The sequence below is a fragment of the Protopterus annectens genome, chromosome 9.part0 (assembly GCF_019279795.1).
Source record: "Protopterus annectens isolate FY-2018-M chromosome 9.part0, PAN1.0, whole genome shotgun sequence".
Lineage (NCBI taxonomy): Eukaryota > Metazoa > Chordata > Ceratodontiformes > Protopteridae > Protopterus > Protopterus annectens.
The window spans coordinates 1829043927-1829059767 of record NC_056743.1 but is presented as its reverse complement, the minus strand read 5'-3'; positions in this window follow the sequence as shown (position 1 = coordinate 1829059767).

Here is a 15841-nt window from a genome sequence, read left to right as displayed (position 1 = left end):
CATGGTCATACACAACAAAGTCTGCCAAGAATGGACAGTCTTTATAGGTGTACAACTGCCTTGTGGATATGCATTCAGGCCTCTAATGTCTGTGATACATCTTGGGACTCCACAATACCTATGGATATGTGGATACCAAGGGACATATGACATAACATGGGTCTATATGTACACAATGGTACCCGACATACATGTTGAGGGTGACCACCGGTGTGGTACTGACGGGATAGTATGTATAGTACATGAGGATGACTATGCCATAGTCGACTTACTGCTATACAGCATGTATCACACAACAGGTATCTGTCTGTATGATACCCTTGTGTAGGATATGCGTCCCATCCAGGGAATGCATTGTAGGCCATTCCATGCATTCAAAGATTTGGATGCACACATCCCTAGTGTGTCTGCATGTACCTAAGGGGGCTATATGACACACAGGTGTGGTCACAGTAATGGGTGGTGGTCATCACCACTGATTAGTGTTATAGTGTAGCACCGGAAGGATCCAATTGATACTGGGTTCCCTACTACTGTGTGTCATTTGTCAGGATATCATCCAATGATTGCTTATAGTCATGCTGTTGAGGTTATGTATACTACCAGACTGCAAATCATTGACTGATATTAACGGTATCACCCGCAGCATAGTTTCAACCCATTTCATACACATGTCTACCCATGTTAGTACATAACTGTAGTAGAATGCATACTGGCCATAGAAAGATGCAATGGAATGTTAATAATGTGTACGACAGGGTATGCCACATGTCCCATGTGTCCACTATGCACGTACATCCAGACAGTGCACACCCACCATGTTCACAGATGTACACTTACTAATCTGTACTGCACACATCACACACGTACTGTCCATTCGCTAACACATGCTGGCAACACATCGCACATCAGCCAAGTGGCACATGGGTGGATAATACATACTCAGACCTAACAGTGGTGTAAACAATGCTACATTGACAGTCAGAGCTTTGATGGATAATGTCTGCTCAGATATACCTACAAGGATGTAGTTAGACTTCCTTGTTGACAACTTGCTATTATTGCTACACTGCTATAGTGTCACCCTGTGCATCAGCACCATGTTAGCCTGTCCCTCCGTTGATAATGCAGATGACAGGAGGTGGCACAGGTATCATCATATGCACAGGGCATTTTGTTGTTTGCCAGAGCCTGACATTGACCCATCCAATCGACATGTCTGTGTGTGTGTGTGTGTGTGTGTGTGTGTGTGTGTGTGTGTGTGTGTGTGTGTGGGACAACAGTACAGCATGGGCCAATGTTGATGTAATGTGTGTGTATGTGTGAGCCCTAGTTGTTTGCTTAATGTGTATGTCTGCATGCACACAGCTCCACCATGTGGCTGTCATATACAGTGGTTTGTGGGACAGCCACAGACTGTACCTGCTTGACTGTACAGATCACTGTCTCAGGCCACGGACACAGGTACCTGTGCCTGGCAGGGGTGCTACGGACGGTATCGGGTACCAACCCTGACTGGGTACTGTCATCAGAGGCAGAGGTATGATGACTGGACCCATGTCCCTGCTGGGACTGGCCAGAGCCATGTGCACGTGGTCTACTGGGATGGACAATGGACAGGCCAACCCCAGCATTGCTGGGGCTGGTACTGCCACTACTGGAGCGTCTGTGAGCTGTGGGCCGTCTGTGACCACTGCCAGCTGTTGCTGGCATGTGTCCGCGTCGACATCGCAACCATCCCACATGGTCCTGGCTTGAGGAAGACATGTTGTGGAGGGCATCTATTGTCTCCCCCCAATGTCTATCAATGACATGGCACCAGCAAGGTCACGGATGCTGTCATTGATAGTGGTGTTATGTGCCCTCTACGCCATAAGTCCCTGCCTGGTGTACCGTTCCATATGTGCCTGAGCCTGCATTACAGCCCGGAACATAGTGGTCGTCATAAGATCTGTGAGGGCATGCCTGCCAGGGGCAATACGTCCAGTGGTGCTCCCCTGAGAACCCCTGGACCTCTGGCTATGTGGTACCATTCCAGGTCTATGGCTATGGCTGCTGTGAGGGGATGCATGTGCCATGGGTACCACACTCTCCTGGTCAATTCCAACTGTATGCTGTCCCTCCCCTATGGCCATTGGTGGTGAGGGATGTAATGGCAGTATGAGTGTACGCATAGATGGGGTTGAACGCTGTGTACTGTCGATTGGTGGACCAACGACAGACCCTGTCAAATCTCCCTGTGCCAAAATACATGTGTCATCAGCACCACTATCCGTGGCAGTGGCTTCAGGTCACCTGCTGCTTTCACCAAGCCCTATCTCAGCACCTGTAAGAGGAAGACAGGAAACACGTTACGGTCTGCACATGCACACATGCACACATGCACACATGAACACATGCACACATGCACACATGCACACATGAACACATGAACACATGCACACATGAATACATGAACACATGCACACATGCACACACGCACACATGAACACATGCACACATGCACACATGAACACATGCACACAAGCACACATGAACACATGCACACATGCATACATGAACACAGGCACACAGGCACACTCCTCACTACAGCAGATACACACACACAACAGAAATCCAAATCATACTCAATACTGGTTGAAGGTGGGTGACAGTATCACAAGGCAAACAGTCATGCACACGTATCAGCATGCAGAATAAGTGTTGATCAAGTCCATGCAGTGTGAGTGTAGACAGCCATAGTTAATGACAGTGTACATGGCTGCGGTGCATGTGTGCACATGTTCAGTGATTGCCTACACCCTGGAACACAATGTGTACAAGGACACAACATTTCTGTGCAAGTATTATAAGCTCTGCAATGTCCTGTGCACCATCACACACAGGTATATATACCATGGCTGTGTGTGTTATCTGTGTGTCACATGGATTTCCATGTCTGATTGTAGTGTCTGTGTCTGTAGCAGATAATTGTGGACACAGGTGTAGCACATGCATATTACGTACACACACGGGATGAGTGGTGCATGTATACGTGATGAGATACCAATCCTGGACATGGCCATTGTTACAGTATGGGGTGTAGTACCATTAGCCATCATTATCATGCATCATGTGGTCACTCGAGGCCACTAAAGTGTGCTAGACCACCACCTAGCATGCTGTACCTGAACCGCAGTGCCGTGGCTAAGTTCACAATTACACAGCCACGTTGCACAAGGGTGTGTGAGGTGTCCAATAGGGAGCATTGCCTAACATGACTGTGTTATGTGTTGAGGAGTGTTGCACAGCCCCATGCTAGGCCCCTACCCCTCAGGTATGGAATGTGTGGTGTGTGGATGACATGTGGGATACTGCAGTGTGACCTGGCAGCGGGTGTCCGGTTACACTATGTGTAGCATGTTGAGGTGTACTGTGTATGACAAACGTGTTATGTTGTGTACATGTGTGTCAACTATGCCTATCAAATGTGCAGTACAGTGTTGCCACATTTGTGTCTGATGCTCTGTGCATTGCATGTGATTGAGGCAGCTACTGACATTACTGAGATGTTTCACGTCTCGCAGCAAACATGCACAGCATGCATTATGCGTAGGTGTGTTATGTGTACATGGCCTACACCTCACTTAGGACATGCATAGTTCAATACCAAGTTTAAAGTGTTAACACACTCACCAGCATGTAACGTCTGCACTGCTGTCACACCAGAGGGACCTGCAAGAATATGACACAGTTTGCCAGTGGCAACAACTGTGACCTTGCTACTGTGAGTGTGCTAAACTACAGTAGAACAACAGGCATAGGTGTACAGATACTATTCAAATTATCAGTATTGCACACAATAGGCAGCACAACTGCTAAACACAGTACACATCTCACACATCCATAATCTAACAATACAGGTAGCAGTAGTCTACATCTGGAGCATATTACCTGCATGCTCCATGTCACTATGCTGGGTGGCTCTGGCCTCCATGAAGACACATGTGTGATGTTGTTGTTGCTGTAGGCCAGGAGCCACCACACTTAGCAGCAGTTCCTCCACTCTGGTGAGGGGGGGATGTTTGGCCACCCCACCACCTGTGGCAAGCTGTTGTCTGTGGATATCAGATGCACGCCGTCGGACATGTCTAATTAAATCACTGCAGTGATGGTGTACCTGCTCATATGTCCAGTTATGCATGCCTATGTCATTTACCCAATGAACAAGTTCTTGCCACAGTGCAGTACGCTCCTGCTGGTGCTGGCTGGCCCTTGAAAACAGCAGGGTATAGTGATGAACCAGACTGTGGTGGATTTCCTGTTCCTCTGCAGCTGTGTAGCAGGGGTTCCTATGATGAGCCATAAGCCTGGAAGACAAGTAAACGATATGTGTGAGCAAGTCATGTGGCACACTTAACATTATACAGTACAGATATCAATTAACTGCCATATATAGCATCTGTTCGTCTGTCAGAGGACACACACATTCAATACCACATATCAGTGCTCAGCGCACAACTGGCTGACAGTGCCTGCCACACTCCATATGACACACCAGTATACACCAGTACTTGGCTCACTGTTTGGGATCCAATGCACAGCCTTACCAGGGGGGTACATATCAAGCTAATGCATGCAGAAATATGTCATCCATTGCAATGAATGTGAAGTACAGTTACAGTATAACCAGTAACCCACCCTAGTTGTTGATGCCATACCCCTACCTAACATATGTGCACAGTTGTTAATATAGCTGGCATACTGCTGTAACAGAGTACACATGTTGATAGGTACACACGCAAACCCTGCATCACACATGTGATTGCAGACATGGTACAGGCATCATTACACACACATCAGACATTTATACAACACACAAATGTATGCTAACACAGATGAGCATTTGCTATGTACCTTACAGTACTGTGTGCCCCTATTTACAGATACCTATGCCTGAGGAATGTAATCTGTGCAGACTGCAGGAAACACACAAGACAGTGTTACCAGGGAATGTGAACATACACCTTACTGTGCTGATTAGGCCTACAGCTTCAGGTGGTACAACAGTTCAAATGTTGGCTGGATTCACCAGCAGTACCACTTAATGAGCATACATGTATTGCTTCAGCCTATGATGGGACACCACAGTCGTACACAAGGAACTACGTCACAACATATACCATCCTACTATGTCTGCATCCCAATAACTGACACATCTTTCTCTGGCCTCACACTTAGGACACAAACGACCATGACAGAAACAACCTCACACCTAGCTAGCACACCGTCACAGACCTTGCACACATTCACTGTTACACTCATTCCACCTCACATAGCAGGTATTACACTGTGTACATGTCTGTGTGCATTGTGTCATAAGTAGGTAATACTCTATTGTCCCTGGGGCATACAGTAGCCTAGCCATATGCTACCCTGGCCTGTGACACACATGTAATTAGATTTCACTTCCTCCTGTCAACCGGATACACAAAGATGATTCCCAGGGCGTGTTACCTATCCCCCAGACAATCATCAGGAGTATGTCTGACATCTGCTACTGAGGAGCCTTGTTTGTTCATGCTGGGTGGTTTACTCCAGAGTATGGCATATTTGCCAATAGGAGCCTATCCCTCCAGCATGTGCTGTTTAGTAAGGTTGTGGGGACTAGGGACCTAGGCCGTGTAGCCCGGTGGGATTGTGAGGTGCTGACATGGTGGTTGTCTGACTGCTATGGGTGTGGCATACCTCTGTATGTTTGGCAGAGGTAACCTCTGGGTGGCAGGTATACAACACACTGTAGCTGTGGTTATGTGAGTCAGTCTGCATAGGGTATGTGTTTCAGGGCAGTATTACCCTTTGTGAGGTATGTCTGTGGCCTTTCAACTTGCTGAGTTGTCATGTGAGGTACATACCACATGGGGCATTGTGATGAGAACATGGGAACACTGACCTATATTTCCATACCTGACACATCGTTTGTGATTACACATACCACGTAGACAGATTACAAGACTAGTGTGGCACTGTGAATATCAAAGGGAAAGCTACTGTCCACCTGTGTTCCATGTTCCCTTGTGACATCTTCAGTGTTAGTCAGGCAACCACCTATCTGGTAGTTAGTGGGTAAAGTGTTTTGGAATGGGGTATGGCACTGCAGTATCAACACTGGTGTTCAGTCCATGGCTTGGTCAGTAGGCACCTGTTGCAATACGTCTGACCCTGTGTCTCCCTCTCTCACTATATATATATATATATATATATATATATATATATATATATATATATATATGAATATTTATATACATATATATTTATATATCACTCTATATATACATATCTATATATATATCTATATACATATATGTATATGTATATATATATATATATATATATATATATATATACATATCAATATATATCCATAGATATCCATATATATATGTATATATATATATATCTGTGTGTATATCTATATATATATATATATATATATATCTATATCTGTATATATCTATATATCTGCATATCTATATATCTATATATATCTATATATGTATATATGTATATATGTATATATATATATATATATATATATATATATATATATATATATATATATATATATATATATGTATATGTATATATACATATATATATAAATATATATGTATATGTATATACACATACATATATATGATATGGACTGCTACCACATAAGGAGTGTTCACAGAATGTAGAGTACCCTTCAGACACATCATTCGAATGCCAGCAAATACATCTGTGTTACATACCTTACCTTTGTATTTCTCACCTTAATCTGTTGTACCTGTTGATGTTTTTTTTTTTTTATTTGTTTAGGTTGGTGTCTTCCACTGCCTCTGTTTGTTTTATTTTTTGTTTTGGTTGTTTGGTGTATCCAACCACCTCTGTTTTTTTTTGTTTGGGTTGGTCTCGCCAACTGTTTGTCTGTCTGTCTGTCTGTCTCTCTCGCTCACTCTCTCTCTCTCCAGTTGCTGCAATGATATTATTGCATGTGTGGACAGCAAGTACAGGCTGCTTTTGTAGGTATCTGCACATGTGCATGTGATGGCCTCTGCACCAATTGGTGCCCACCATTTAGTAATTGCATGCAGCCTGCTGTGTGGTAATTGCAGTTCTCACTGTGATTTCAGGACACTGCTATAAAATGATAGGTTAGGTAGGCATAGGCCTTTCAGTTTTGCAAGGTGGGGACCATGCTTGTTTGCTGTGGACACTGTTGTGTCAGTCAGAAGGTTGGTATATGTCTCATATCTGAAGCTGGGTTGTAGCCAGTGAAATGCATGTTGTACTGAAACCTGACTGTTGCTTCTTCAAGTACACTCTTCTCAGTGTGTAAGTTTACTCACACCTCCTAATGCTAACACTGGATACATGGGAGTATGTACTTTCTTTTGGAATTAGGGAATTAACTGGCATACAACAGTAGTTATTGCAATGTATTCATAAGGCTTTCCTATTTTCCCTTTACATTCAGTCCATGTAATGCATGTTATATTTCTTTATTGCAATGTATTCCTTTGGCTTTCCTATTTTCCCTTTACATTCAGTCCTTGTAATGCATGTCATATTTCTTTATTGCAATGTATTCCTATGGCTTTCCTATTTTCCCTTTACATGCACTCCTTGTAATGCATGTTATATTTCTTTCAGCACCAAGTTATTGTGTATCTGCTGAGGCTTAGTGGTACATCATGCACACTGGTGAGTCCGAGGTGTGGGGTTTGAGACTGACAAGGGTATTTTATTTTGCTGTTGAGCAATGCAAGGGCCTTGTCATACAGAGTGACAAAGGCACTTTTAAGCAGTTGTAAGCGAGTTGGCACGGGCTTGCGCGACGCTTAGCGATGCTAAGCAACGCTTAGTGATGCTAAGCGACGCTTAGCTTAGCTTATTGTATTTTAGCAATACTAAGCTAAGATTAGCTTAGCTTATTTTATGTTAGCAATAGTAAGCTAAGCTTGGCGGAGCTTATCATATCTTAGCAATGCTAAACTAGGTGCACACATGCGCACACTGGTGCAAACCCACTGACTAATGTTTACAAGTGCTCACTCCCGCTAAACCCCGTGCTCATGTCTTTGACAGAAAAGTAAATGGAAAGATAGGACTGTGGTGATAAAGGGTGCTCAAAGAGGGGAAGACAGTAGGGAAACTAGCTTGGGATGTACACGATGGGTGTGGAGAAGGTCCATAGCTGCCCATTTCTTTACCAGCAACAGCTGTGCATATGCAATACATTAGGTGGGATATTTGAAACCTTCCACCCCTGAGAGAGTGGTGAGGACATCTAAGTATGTTGTACTACCAATTATGAATCTCAGGCACATGCACTGTTTGTGAACAGCTATACTGTCATTAGTACGTTATTCACATCTGAACATTTTGTGGTTTGTGTTGGCATTAGCACAGTCTGCTTAGGACGACTGGACATATTTCTGTACTGTGTATGCCTACCTAACCCTTGGTTGTGCCTGACTACAAGGGTATATAGTACCTTTGGGTAGGGGTGCAGAACTGCAGTGTGCATTATTTATTATCGTGTGATGTTTATCTTGCTGAACATGCAGAGTTGCTGTGTACCTGTAAGTCTATGAAGGCTTGTAGTCTGTCTGAGTAGCTCCCACCTGTGGACATATCCAGATGGTAGACAGAGGTCAGCCTAGTATTCTTTGACTGTGCACCACAGCAGTCTTTTCAGCACCTGAACAATGGCATTGTCACAGGTGGTTGCTCGCAGTACATGGCTACATCTTTTGCTATTTCTGTGTTGTACTTCTACATAAGGGCATGCTTGTGGGATTCATTCTACAGCTATTTGCAGAATGTGTAACAGCAGACAAGCTGATATGCCTGTGTGTTTCTGACTCTTCCAGGCCTCAGATACTCTCACGTATATATATGAACAGCCTCAGGGAAAGGTACATATAACTGGGATACACCTGTGATATAGTTCTGACATTTATCAGTTCAGACTTCGGGTGATTCAGACCATTTCTATTACTACACCTTTTCTGACGTGCAATCGGTGTCTACTTTCACTTATTGACATTTGTCATTAAGTGAGATTCAACACCTTTCTGCCTACTGTGAGTACATTTCACAGGGAGTCAGAGGGGCACAGCTAACTTTTGTTTACTAATCAGGGTAATCACTGTAGAGCAGTCACTGTTGGGAGGTCTGGCCTGTGACCCATGCTAATATGCCAGTGTATATCCTGCTCTGATACTATGTGGAGTTTGTAAGCTGCTACTGTAACCTTATTCCCTACTAGCATGGCTGATTCTCTTTTCACAGTCATGTCATGCAATTCAACAACACCTGCTGGTTAAGGCCCACAGAACAAGATTTGTGTTATGCCATTCCTATTTTCCCTTTACATTCACTCATGGTAATGCATGATAAATTGCTTTCAGCACTAAGTTATTGTATATCTGCTGTGGTTTAGTGGTACTTCATGCAGACTGGTGAGTCCAGGGTCCCGGGTTCGAGACTGACAAGGATATTTTTATTTTGCTGCTGAGCAATACAAGGGCCTTGTCATACAGAGTGACTGAGGCACATTTAAGCAGTTGTAAGCAGGTTGGCGTGGGTTTGCATGATGCTTAGCAATGCTTAGCTAAGCGCACACAAGCTCACACTCGCGCACCCCTGCTAACTACTGCTTAAAAGTGCTTACTCCTGCTAAACCCCGCGCTAATTTCTTTTAAAGAAAATAAAATGGGGCGATAAGAAAGTGGTGATAAAATGGGGCACAGCGAGGGACAGACAGTAGGAAAACAAGCTTGGGATGTGCAGGAAGGGTGTAGGGAAGGCCCATAGCTGCCCATTTCTTTATCAGCAACAGCTGTGCATATCTTGAAAATTTGGAGTGAGTTTTGAGACCTTCCACCCCTGAGAGAGGGGTGAGGACAACATAGTTTGTTGAACTGCCAATTAGAATTATCGGTGTACATGTCCTATTGACATGTTTGCAAAATGGGAAGTTATGTATGGGGCATAATTTTTTTTTTGGGTACAGATTGCCCTTTTTTTTTTTTTTTCCAGGTGAGAGTGGTAAGTGAGGTAGAGGAAATAGGTATATCTGGGGAGGTAGGTTGGGGAGGTAAACAGGCAAGACACACAAGACGCATACAGGGGCAGAATTTGACACATGGGGTGGGAGAACACAATTGATGGGGAAGGTTGTTTGGAAATCGCAAGTCCATGATCCCACAGATGGTAACAGTGGAACTGAGATCCCCACCCATGGGCAGTCACCACTGCACCTTCACAGCCCCGGGGATGGCTTTGCTGGGGGCTGAGTAGGACGGGCAGGCTCACCCATGAGACACGCCACTCTCGCCTCAAGCTGGCGTAGGGGATCAGTGACTGAACGCTGGATCTTCCTACTCACCACAGTTTGGACCCTTCGAAGGGTGACGGGTGGCCCTTCTCTGCCCATGCTTGCATGGGGGGGGACGAGCCCCATCCCCTGCATCGCTTCCACCCGAAGGTGGCACAGGACCAATGGAGGAGAGGCGTCCAGGCTGGGCACCAGAGCCACTGGTGCCAGGTGCACTCGCCAACTTAGGAGGGACAGGTGGGTCCGCTGAGACCAGCCCTTCCATATGTTCTGTGATTCGGTGTGTTTCAATACAACATAAACAACAGCATTCCAGATTAGTTGTAACAGCATGCAGTAATATTCCCATTAACCCAACACACCACAGTTCCCGCAGTTGAACAGCAAACATAACACATGCATATATTGAACAACAGTGGTTATTCCAACCGCATGCAGGGATGATTGGTAGCAACAGGCCACCATGAACATGGTGTTTGAACAGGGCACATGCATCAACATGAGTGCAAATATTTATGGAACAATAGGACATATATCCCGACAAATATTTAAGATTACACATACCCATTGAGGTGTGGAATTGCATGGTTTATGCACAAACAGTAGGGTGTAGAAAAAACCTCCATTAACATCTTATAAACACTTTTACTCTACACTACATTCCTAGTGACTGCAGGTGTATATTCCCCACATGTATTATTACACTTGCCACGATGCATTAGGTTGTGTAATGGGTTTGGCTAGTTCAATCTATACTTGACCTATATCTCACATATTAACTGTCCAGGATGCAGATGTTACTGCTACATATTTCATGGTTGCATTTATATTTCTTTATCTACATATCTGGATGTTTTCACATGACATTTTCACTTCTAATTGTACAGAATCCTGCATTTATTGAAGCACACTTACATTTCTGGGGAACATATTCGCATGCTACTCATGTGCCAGATTTACTTATGCATGCCAGCCAGTAACTGACTGTTGAGGTCTGTATATTTACTTCACAGCTACTAGCACTTCCATCACCTACTTTAGATGGGACTGCAGAACTCTGGGTTGCCAGCACTTTCTAACAAATTACTATTTGTATAATGCAAGGGTACAACAACATTTCATACTAAGTGAAACAGACACACTCTGGGTTTTAGACCTTTATTAATGACATTACACACTTTTCCACAGGCTCACTCCTTTATTTGTTTTAACGGTATATATGGCAGACATGTTCACGACATATTATACCTTTATTAATAGGTTAGCACACTCTTTTTCAGGCTCACTCACATATTATTTTATATGACAGTGCCTGCAGAGATATTATTCCAGACATTTGTTACCTTTCTTAATGGGTTACTACACTCTTTCTCTGCCTCTCTAATGTTTTTATCTGACAGTACATGCAGAGGACTTATTCAGTCCATTTTATGGCTGTATTATTGGACTACAACACTTTCTTTCATGCTCTCTCCCATATTTTATATAACAATACATGCAGAATAATCACTAACCTACCTGACTGCACAGCCTTAGCAGCCCATCTTCATAGGCTTGCTGATTCGTAACATGGTCACCTGCAGCTGTAAAGTAAAGGAAGGGATATTGAGACATTCCAATCCATTATACATACTCCATTTTAAATCCTTGCATACTGCATTCCATGGCTACATACTCAGTTGTGGGGCATCCCGCATCCCACGGGCCTCCTGTATCCACTGGTTCAGGTGGTCATCCTTTCATCTCTTCAGGTCTGCATGATGGTGACAGACCTGCTCATCAGTCCAGGGAATGCCTGTGACACTGGTGAGATCACGAGCTAACTGGTTCCAAGCCTCTGCCTTGTACTCCATCCCTTGGAACTGGCCCTGCAGGAGTCTTGCCTCGTGATGGTGGACAAGGAGCCAAACCATGTATTTGGACTCCTCGGTGCCCCATCTCTGCCCTCGGAAGTGCACTCCCTCTCCAACACCAGACATTCTGACCACAGATGTGAGCTACAATCAGTTATGGCATGTATTCCCACCTGTGGGGCTTAAATATGCCGCATTTCCTGCACTTTTTTGTGATTGGCCATTTTGTAAAATTCTCGGCTGACTGCAGACCTACTTAGTAATGGTTAAACTACCATTCCTAAGTTTATGTATGTTAATAGTGGCTGTTTCTCCTATGTTGTCATGGCTTAGTGGTTCTGTACTTTGATTATGATGCAAAGGGTCCTGGGTTCAAACCTTGCCATTCTTTTATTTTAATACTGTCTAGACAGGCTAGGGGGTGTGGCTGCATTTAAGCAACTTAGCTCTACGTTGCTCCCCTGTGCCCTACGGTACCGTGGTTGGTATGGCGCACACGTCCCCGCAAACACATTGTGCTGGGTAAAGTGCTTTTAAACTTTGGGCAACTCTATTGCACTGAGTAAAGCATTTTTAAATGTTGGGCAACTCTATTGCACTGGGTAAAGTGTTATTATAATATGGGCAACTCTGTTTAGCTGGGTGAAGCACTATTAAATTATGGGCAACTCTGTTTAGCTGGGTGAAGCGCTATTAAACTATGGCCAATTCTGTTTAGCTGGATAAAGCGCTATTATACTATGGGCACCTCTGTTTAGATGGGTATAGCGCTATTAAACTATGGGCACCTTTGTTTAGCTGTGTAAAACATTGCTTAACGGCAGGCTATTATATATCTGGGTCTTTTAAAAATATATATTTTTGTTCGCTGACACATTGGCCATGTCACTGCTTTTATTAAAATTTTAATCATATTTGTCTGGTATTATTTCAAATACTGATTTAAAACATAAATAAGAAGGGGAGTGGTGGGAATCGAACCATGAATGCCTTCTCTTTGTGCATACGCTCTACCATTATGCTATTGCTATTTGGATTAATTTGCATAAGTAGTTCTTATATGCTCTTCAATGTCACAATTGCTAACTGTGGTTAAGCAATGGGCACACCCGCGCAAACAAGCACAAATACGGGCAGCTATATCGTGGATTTAAAAAAAAAAAATTACATTTTTTCCGTTTTATAACTCTGATGGGGGATTACAGTGTCAGGGAGTGTGGTGTTGGGTGCAAGTGCATTTGAGCGGATTTGCTCTTGTCTGTTGACATTATGCTTTTTAAAACCTTGCAGGTGCGTGGACTTTTAGACTGCTCGGCAGTCAGACATGCCCCCTGCTTGCCTACTCAGTCCATGTAAGAGTTACGGATGAGTCAGCATGCCCTCATGAATATTCATGGCATGCTGATGTCATACCGTTCAACTGCAGCTTCCGAGTAAGACATATTAAGTCTTACACGGAGGTTTCATGAATCCGGCCCTATGTCTTTGTAAATATTAATATGATGCACAGGCTTGTTTTACAAATGTAAAGGAAAGTGTGCTATGTGTTGAGCTTCAAAAATGAAACCACAGTGCACCCTGCTTGAAGAAAGCTGATAAGTAAAGCATTATACAACTGTGGATGATCTCAAGCTCAGAGATAGGATGTCTAGGCTAGGAAATTCTTTCTATTGCCCTAAGACATAGATAATTACAAGGTTTCACATGTAAAGTGTTAAAATGTTAAAATTGTGAGTTCTGTGAGCCTGGGAAACTTCAGCAAAAGTGTCAAGAATTATGTAATCTGAAATGACTCAGCAGTAATATGAATTATCAATTTAAGGGATATCTCAGAAAGTAAGAATAGCATTTTGTATTATGTCTGAATCTGAACACATCAGCTCACCAGCACTTTGCCTTTGCTCTGTAAGTAGAATTTAGAACAGTAATTTCTCTTAGAGATAGATAGAAATATAGACAGATTAGTCTAGCTGTTTTCTATATTTATATGAGACTATCCTACAATGTTATTTTAAAGTATTTCCTGTGAGTTCTGAACTCTCTAGTGTCACTGTGTTGAATGAATAAGTATTGTCTTGTGGTTTTATTATTTATTATTACATATTTTAAACCTTTCCAACTGTGGCTGTTTTGTGTAGAGATAATTTAAGCTCTGAGAGTACTTGCATGTAGTTGGTGACACTGTATAGGCCACTCCAATAGCATTAGCCCTGGGTTACACTTACTATTTGGATAACATAAAATTACACAGTAGAATTGGTCACCCTTTGGGAAGGGCCTAATTAGTAGCTGGTAAGAGTAGTTGGTGGCAGTGGATTACTACCTTATAGCCTGGACAGTAAGGAGCATAGTTAGTGAACCTGTGCCAGGCTTCCCCAGGAGTGTCTCTCTGTATGTAAATCAAATCTCAAAGTGTGTGTATGTGTGTCAGCTACTTGGGCAGGGACACAAAACACTAGTTGGACAGAGAGGGTACTGGATGTTTTGGCTTGACTATTCGGCTGAGATGTGAACACTATAGCTGTGCCAATGAGGAGTGTTATTGGGGATCTGGAGAAAAAGGGAGAAACCAGCCCCCAGACTGACTGTGATCTCTGTCTGCTCTTAAGAGAAATTGTACTTGACTGTGTGTGTACTTGTTATCCTCCCAATGTGGACGCCCCTCACTGGTGCTAGTGGTGAAGATTGAAGCTCCTTGATTACTGGGCTAGTGCACGGATGTCACGCTTATCATGGGTGATAGTTTCAAATACTTTTGCAAGGTCTAAGTTGGCAGCATGAAATGTATGACCCTTATTCATGGTCTCTGGACCTTTCTGAAGAACTTAGCCAGGCTGAGCAGGCATGATTTCATGATCTGCTTTTCTACAGCTGAAATTATGTGTTTCCAGAGATATAAAATTATCTAAATTAGTATTGTTGCCTCACAGCAAGAGGTCTTGTGGTTTGATTCTTGGCTGGAGCGCCTTCTGTGCAGGGTTTGCCTGTCCTCCCTGTGGTTGAATGAGCTTTAAAGACATTTGGTAGGTGCATGTGTGTGCCTTCTGTGAAGATTGGGTGCCAGGCTGGCAACTCAACACTGTAAAAACTCCACTGCCAATCAATCTGCAGACCTGTGATCTACCTTGGTGACCCCTAACTGGAGAAGCTGAAAGATAATTTTATTTATATTGTTGGTTATTAGTTCTTACCCTTGCAATAACAGTAGTGAGACTAATAGATCGGAATTCCCAGGGTTAACTACAGGATAATACTGATGCAACAATAGCAGAACTGTTCTCTACAGTCTAAGGATGTAATCAGCAGAAGGACTCAAGATGAAGATTTAATTAAGGCATTTTGTTACTTGTGACTTAACGCTTCTCAGCAGATGTTCAGGGATACTGTTAGGACAAATGTAACTGATATTTTTTTGTTTTAGACAGTGCCAAAATAAATTAGTCCAAAGTGATTTCAGGAAGAGAGGTATGAAGAGAAATGGGAGAATGGATGAAAGAGTGAGGCAAAGTTGGAAAAGAATTTGACTGCAAAAATATTAGCAATGTGTTTGGATTAGACAATGAGATACAATTACAGATAAGTTTGGTTCAGAATTTCTGATTATTTTAAGTTTAATTATAAT